This window comes from Egretta garzetta, unplaced genomic scaffold, assembly GCF_000687185.1.
Source record: "Egretta garzetta isolate BGI_Z169 unplaced genomic scaffold, ASM68718v1 scaffold70, whole genome shotgun sequence".
Lineage (NCBI taxonomy): Eukaryota > Metazoa > Chordata > Aves > Pelecaniformes > Ardeidae > Egretta > Egretta garzetta.
The window spans coordinates 1,756,670-1,762,284 of NW_009258539.1; positions in this window are offsets into that span (position 1 = coordinate 1,756,670).

Here is a 5,615-nt window from a genome sequence, read left to right on the forward strand (position 1 = left end):
CCCCGCTGCAGGCAGCTCTGGCGCAGCAGCTCTCAGCACCGGGAGGATCCCGACCTTAGCGGCTTTTCCTGGTGCCGGTTCACATTTCGGATGACAATCAAGTCCTGGAGGAGAATGTGCTCTTGGCATTGCTCTAGCCACGTGGCTGGGGAGATGCCAGCGGCGAATCTGGCTGGGAATGTCTGCTGTTTCTTCAATAAAAGGAAAGTTATAAAAAACCCCCAACCCAGCCCGGCACGGCGCAGCGGAGCCGTGCCCCCATGGCAATGCCAGCTGCGTGCTGCCTGGTGCAGGCCAGCCAGCGGGGTGGGCAGGTGGTTGCTGCCCATGCTGGCATGTTGCTGTTTCGAGGAGGGACTCGTTTTCACTCCATCCACTTGTGCATTTCAAATACCAGTCCTCCATCCACTTCTGCATATTCAGGTATCAAACATCCTGCTAGGAAGCCTCGGACCAAGCCAGAGACATCTCTCTCCCCAAAGGCCAGGGGTACCATACGGCGTGCTTCCAGCCTCGGAGACCAAACAACGCGCTCAGAGCCACTCTGGGGCATGGGAGTCATGGCAGGGACCAGGTATCTGGAGGATCAGTGCCTGGCTCTGCTGTCAAAGGGTCATCGCCACACGCTTCCTTCCCTCACTCCACTGAAAACACAGTGGTGAAGCCTGTGGCTCCCCAGGCTGGGGTCTCCAGAAGCCATCGGCATGGAGCTCCCTTCTGCAGGACATGATGGTGAGGACCCAGGCTCCAGCCCTGGGCTCACAGTGAGCGGTGGCACAGCCCAGGTTTAGGAAGGCATATGGGAGGGAGGAGAGACCTGAGTCGCCTTTGCTCCTCCTTGCCTCGGGGTCACCCATGCCAGGACACTCGATGCCTTTCCCAGCGACACAGAAATGCTTCCTAGCGTCCGTCAGCGAGAGGTGGGACCCTGGCACCCACGTTGCAAAGCTAGAGCTGCCTGCAGCGGTGGGCAGCCGCAGAAGACCGTGGAAAGCCCAGGGCTATTTCCCTTCCCTCCCTGCTTTTCCCACACACACGCACGTGTGTGCTTGCACATGCACGCCCACGCACACGGATGCTCTGCAGGGCTGGAGCAGCGGCCTCGGAGCGGGAGGGAGCACAGCAGGCAGCATGCAGGCAGGGAGCTGCCGGGCAGCGCCGCGGCGAAATGGGATTAGCTTGGGGGAGGGAGGGAGGGAAATAAATGATCCTTGCGGTGAGCTTTAGGACTTTCCCTGACACGTGCTGGTAAGAAACTAATAAAAATAGGGCCTGCATAGCAGGAACAGACTTGCTACCTGCTTTCTAAATCACTGCAGCCCAGGCAGGGTGAGGGCTGTTGGAGGCTGGGTGCTTTCTTCCCTGTGCATCCTTTGCGGGCCCTCCGACGTCTCTGTGTGGGAGACCTGGGTGGAAGAGTGGAGCTGCTCCGATGTGCCTGGACAGGGACAGGGATGGGGATGGGGCTGCACCTCCCATCCCCCTGCCCGGAGCCCAGGCACTGGGGTGTTGGCTGCTAACCTGGAGCTCAGCAGGGAACCGGAACAGCTGCCCCTCACCTCTTTCTCCCCTGCCCTGCAGTGGAAACCTCTCTTTCTCCCAGCTCTCAGGATGTTCAACCTCTTCTGCTTCAAATGCTGCATGGGAACCTCTGGGGAGGGGGTTGCAGGCTCTGTCCTGGGACCCCACCTCACGGTGTGCAAAGCCGGCACCTGCAAAGCGTGAAGTGAAAGCCCTGACCGACGGAAGAAGACCTGCTCAGCGATGCTGCGAAGGGTCGGGACCCTCGGGCTGGCAGCACCCCGTGCAGTATTTAGGTGCCGTATGGGGTGTTAAGCACAGTGGCACAGGAGCAGGAGGCCAAATCGCATTCCTCCACCAGTCCTGGGAACGTAAAGCCTGGGCCTGACCCGAGGGCTGCCTGCCTCATGCATCACTCGGATGACAGCAGAGTTATTTTTTTCCTGACAGGACCCAGAAACCAGGTCACTCTGCATGCAAATCTATAACAAATCTGCCTGGGATTAGGCAGGCCACTGAGAGGTGGCAACAGACGGTATTCATCAGATGTGCCCGTAGCGAACAGCTCCGCACCACACACAGGGAAGGGAGCGGAGGCACATTCTTTCACGAGCAGGGGGGTTGCTACGCCAAAAGCTGCCGTCCTGGGCTGGAGGATTTGGGCTATGACGGCCTCAGCAGAAACAAACGCTGCATTCCAGGGAGGCCATTCCTTGCCAGCAATTAAAAAATAATAACATGATAGTAATAAGCAGATCAGTCAATCCCTCCACGAGCTGAGGGACCCTGGGGGGGAGAGCTGGGCTTTTCCCAAAGCGAACTGGGACCTGCTCTTCTCCAATAAATACAAATAATACCAGTAACAAACCTCAGATCTCTGGCCAAACCTGGGTGAATGATACCCTTGCAGGATGCGGGATGCATATGGGCTGTACGTACGCAGCTTTAACTTGCCTGTGCAGCGGATGCCGTCCTGGCCTGGGGTCGAGGAGGGAGAGCAGCAGCGTGGCTGCAGCGGGCAGGGGCTTGTGATCTGCTTCCCATTCCCCCTTCCTTCTTGAGGAGGTGGGCACAGGCGTACGGGATGAGTAGAAACCGAATTGCGTGTCTCCAGCAGCATGCCTCCCTGATCCAACAGGATCAGCTGAGCCCTCAAGGGTTAAAGAATAGCAGCACTTGTCTCCATGGGCATCGCAGGACCTATTTAAAAACCTCGACCCCTTTGGCTCAGTTGCCGAGGGAATTTTCCAGCTGAAAATGCCAGGGCTCTGGGAACTATTAAACCCCACAAACCCTAGATTGCTTTTATGCCTGCCCCAGGCTGCAACCTCGGCTCTTTTCTTTTCCCCTCTGCAAACTGCTGGGTAATGATCCCTTGCGGCGTGCCAGCTCACCCCCTCTTCTCCCAGCTGGCAGCCCAGCTCGGCAGCGATGCCCTTTTGTTCCTCCAGTGCTGAGATCTGCAAACTCATTGCTAATTACTGCATCTGGGGCTTCCAGCTCCAGCAACAATGCCAGGACTTGCGGCGGGCTCCTGACGGCCAAAGTTCATCCCCCTGCTTATTTCCTTACCAAAGACCATTATCTCTCATTTACATCTAAACTAGTTTTTTATACCAGTTTAAATGCTGCCCCTCCCCCTGTAATCTCAATGCAAATGAATTAAAAGTTCATTCTTCCGATGCTCAAATCCTGCGCACTTTCTTTTTCACTTCTTATTTAAATCACATACTGTTTTGAACTAAACCTTTTATTTCCTCCCAATTATTATTTCTGGTGTGTTTTCCAGAGCCTTACAACACGGCATCTGATTATACACAAAGCTTCGGAATAAAGCCCTGTTTTTTCCCTTCATTAAGGACACAAAGGATTCCTGTGTGAGCCAAGCAGCACTTTGGACATTAATACAGCTTTACACCCCAAATCACATCCCGGCTCTCTGCAGAGCAGATTGGGGAGTGAATCCGTGCCTTTCCTTGCTGCCAGCACCCTTCGCGGGCTGCAGCCAGCTCCTTCCCTCCCTGGAATTAACATCCGATTAAGCAGTGCCAGCGCGTTTGCCCGCAAGCTGCCGGCCACTGGCTCTGCCCACATCGCGGCTGGGTGTGTTTTCTGGCTCATCCCGCCTGCTTGGGTCCGCTCTGCTTGCCTCCAAGTTAGGGGTCCAGGGAGCCTTGGTGAGCCCACCCAGGATTTTGCTGTTGTTGACCATTTCCCACGGAAGGGAGTTATGGGGAGTCGCGTGTAAAGATTTGGGAAAGATCAGTAATCCATAAACCCCACAACCCTCCCTGAAGCCTAAAATTAAGGAATTTGAGAATATTTCAGGCTAAGTTATAAGCCCAAGTACATAAAGGCAGTCAGTGGCAGAGCTGCTTTTCGCCCACCTGGGCGGTTGCTGCATCCCTCCCGGATCTGAGATCCTGTTGTCTGGAAACTGCCCGAGTCAGACCCGAAGCACAGGAAACCACCCCATCCACAGCACGTTTAACTTATTTAACGTCATCACGCAGAAAGGAATAGTGTATGCTGGGTGCACCAAATGACGAGGGGAGAGCTTTTTCTCAAAACGATGCATTGCTGAGCTGATTGGCTGCACAAGAGGCCTCCCTAAGCAAATGCTTCTTATCTTGTTGAAAATTCCAGCATTTGAAAAATAAACTACTAATTTCTATCTAGTTTTAAAAATACTTCTGATTGCAAAGAAGAGGTGTGGCAGTCACCTGGAGCCAACAAGAAGCACCTGGAACTGTGGGCGTTCAGGACAGGTTTCAAAAGCAGCGCACAGGCTGTGAGAAGCAATTTGCCAAATGGACACGGGACGGGAATTGGATCATTGGTTTCCCCGACGAGAGACTTCTTTTAATACAGAAAGGTTTTGTCTTAACAGACTTTGCAGGGGTCTATCAGGTCAGGATACTAGACTTGCAGCTCTGATATCATACCACACTTCTCCTTTGGGACCTTGGGCAATTCAGGTTATCCCTGTCTCTCTTAAAATCCCTATCTGTAGAACAGAGATATTGCTGCCTGCAGTAAATGTCTGCAAAGTGCTTGAATGTGAGGGTTATTACTGTTAAATATCTGTGCAGCTTTCACCTCCGCAGCACCGAGAAGCAAGCCGGTACGAACGATCCCTGCAGCACGCTGCCAAGCGGAGCGGGAATCTCATGGCACAGGAGCGAACGTAGGCTGAGAAACAGGAGGAAAGCCAGAGCTGGTCCACACCGGGAATTTTTTTTCCTCAAGTATTCAGAATTTGATGTAATTAGCTGCTCTAGGCTTGCCTTCATTTTAGAAACAGCTGAGCCAGGCCACGTTGCACCTTGAGAGCCAAAGTGCCTTTCTGACCTGCTGTGGAGCAGCCCGTATGCCCCAAACGCCAGGCTGGCCACTTCTACTTCCATCACTGAGAAAAAAAAAAATTAACATCTGAATCCCCGTGATCCAGGTCAGACCGACCTTTGGAGAATATGCACAACCAGGGAGGTCATGGAACACCACAAAAGCCACGAACAAACCCACTAATTGGCTTCTTTTCAGCCATATCCCTGTGCTGCTGGTCTCGCCCTTCTCCAGCCGCCCCGTGCTGCCTTCAGGCTGCAGAGCCAGGATGGTTAACGATACGTTGTGTTACTAATTCTGTAATTCGTATTGTTTGTGCTGGCAGGGAATTCCCTGTGATGTTTTATCTCAGCTAGTCTCCTCTGCCGTTTAAAATATTTGGAATTATTATTTCTGGCTCGCAGGTCCCCCCTAGGTCATGGTGGGATTGTTCCCGGGTCACGCACAGGCACATGGCCGCCATCCCCATTGCTGGTGGTCTGGAATAGATAGGACATATAAGTTATATAGGACATACGAGGGGTGGGGTGGCGGGGGGAGTGCAAACATTTTGGTTGACTGGGGACAGACAAAATTAAAGCAAATGGGCCCTAAGGTGTCGTCCTGGCTGTTCACGGTGCCACTAAAAGAGGTAACAGGGATGGGGGACCGGGGAGGGGAAGGCCTGTGGGGAAGCCGGGGTAGAGCAATGCTGGGGGTGCTGGTCTGGTGTCTGGGTGTCCTCTGTGGAGGAGAACTGGGGAACTGGA